A 2398-nucleotide genomic window follows, 5' to 3' on the forward strand; every position below is an offset into this window, starting at 1 on the left:
TTAATATATATTATCAATTCTAATAAAGAAGACAATTATAGTGGGAGGTACATATACCTTAAAAAAAATCTATTAAATTGATTTTAAGATGTTACAAATTTGTATATTAAATAATTGAAAGTTATGATTATGAAAAGTTTGAAAGTTATGATTTTATTTATTAAGGAACTATGAATTAAGGGGATGCTTTTACAAAATAAAATAATTGAAGAAATTTTTTAAAAAATAAAGTCAAAAAAGGAGATATCTTATATTTTTATATCCAAATATTTAAATGTAGGGGGTTACTTTGTTTGGAGAATATAACCAAATCGTATATATTATATTATTACTGATATTTCCAGAGAAAAAAAAGAATTCTATTTTTTTCAAAAAAGAAGAAGATCTTTTATCTTTTCTTTTGTATGTGTGAATTAAAAGAACAGATTTTTCAAAAAACAAAAATATTTTTGAATGTTCTAATGCCAAAAAAATTTCGAAAGATTATTGTTTATCAGGCTAAATAAATATGTTAAATTCATGTTCAACAATTTTGATATTTTGAATATAAAATTAAGATTAAATCAATGGTATTTAATGGATCTTCAAAATTTAGAAAATATCTTCTTCTTTTTTTTACTAATTTTGAAGAGTATTTTTCTAATTTTATTTTCTTAATTATGGTTATGAATGTAATATATATAATTTTAACCTTTAAAAAATAAATAGGACACATGTCTTTCATCTAAATGCATACTTGACGAAATGGAGAGTAGCCACATCGATTTGAATATAATTCTCTTCAACTTTTCATCTTCTCTTTTAATTATTATTTATACTCATTTATGACATTCTACCATCTTCCTTTGCAAGTAGATTTGCCACCATATTTTGCTCCATATGTCAAACTCTTCATCATATGTAGCCAAACTTGAAATGACATTTAGGAGTTATAAATATGTGAATGTCACTACAAGAAATTGGATCGACTAATATTGCCACAAAAGATAGGAAAGTCGCCATTAATTGTAGTTAGTAACAACATAAGGATCATGGAGAAGTACTTTCATAATTAAAAGTTATTTATGACCTTCAAGAAATTCCTATGAAAAAAATGATATTGTGGTAATTAAGATTGATAATACAAGCATTGAACTTTTGTAATCTGTGTCCAAATGTTTTCTAAATGGAAATAACAACTCCACTGTCTATTGACAATATTGAGCAAAGTGATGATAAATGTAAAGCTTTTATACAGTTCATCAATTGTAGTGAAGCAAATATTTTCTTTGACAACGGAACATCCATAACATGATCTTTGCCAACATATAAGTTTTTAACCTGTTCACAAAGCAAACTTGTCTATAAAAGATCAAAACCACAAAATAAACTTGTAGGTGTTGTAATCTCAGAAAACTAATCAAATCTACTATTAAGTAAAACTTAAAAAGTATTAATAAACAATCAGGCTTGACTTAAAAAGCTGCAAAATTATAATACATCAAACCTAAGGCGTTAAGGATAATCATGATATCTCATAAAAAATTTCGAAGGGTAGATAATTTAAGCTCATCTGTGTAACTGTGTAAGAGTATTGTTTTTCTACTTTTTTCAACTCCACCGTCCTCTGCTTCCTCTTCTTTCCTGTTTCTTTTTGCACTATAAAAATCTTTATTCTTTTAATGAAAAATTCATGACCTAAAAAAAACTTTACACAAATGTATGTGTCATCAACTAATCACAAAATTAGACTTGGAAATGTCTTCAGGTTAATATATAAAGGCATCTCCTTTCCATATTTTCCTTTCTTCTACGCCCTCTATTTCAAATTGATTGTCTCGTTTTGACTCGATATGAAATTTAAAAAAGTTATTTTTTTTTTAATTTTATAATCTTAAATTAAAGATATATATAATGTACCAAAAAGGGAAAGAGACATTTTTTTTTTTGAAATAGATTAAAACAGATATAAGACAAACAAATTAAAAGGAATGAGTATAAGTTATTACATACCCTCATAGGTAAAAATTTATGGTACAATAAAACAAAGCAATAACAAATAAGTGAAATATGCAAAAATCTATTGAATATTGTCATTCTTGTTTATTGCGTCCACTCTGAAAACATGCTAGAACTTCCTGCACCAAGTATTCACTAATAAGTAGCAGCTGCACCACCAATAAAATGACCTACTAAAACATGTACTAAGAATACCTAAAAATTTATCATAATCTGATGCCTTTACACTTAAGTAGACAATATGCTCTATCATCCTTTCATGTTCCTAATCATACCTCCAATACGGTCATCAAAATCAAATGTCAAGACATAAATAATTAAGAAATTTGAAAACTATTAGGTAAGAACACATATGTCTCTTCAAATAAGGAGTAATATTATGAATAAATAAGTAACCAAT

Source organism: Solanum tuberosum, unplaced genomic scaffold (genome assembly GCF_000226075.1).
Source record: "Solanum tuberosum cultivar DM 1-3 516 R44 unplaced genomic scaffold, SolTub_3.0 scf00918, whole genome shotgun sequence".
In the NCBI taxonomy this organism is placed as follows: domain Eukaryota; kingdom Viridiplantae; phylum Streptophyta; class Magnoliopsida; order Solanales; family Solanaceae; genus Solanum; species Solanum tuberosum.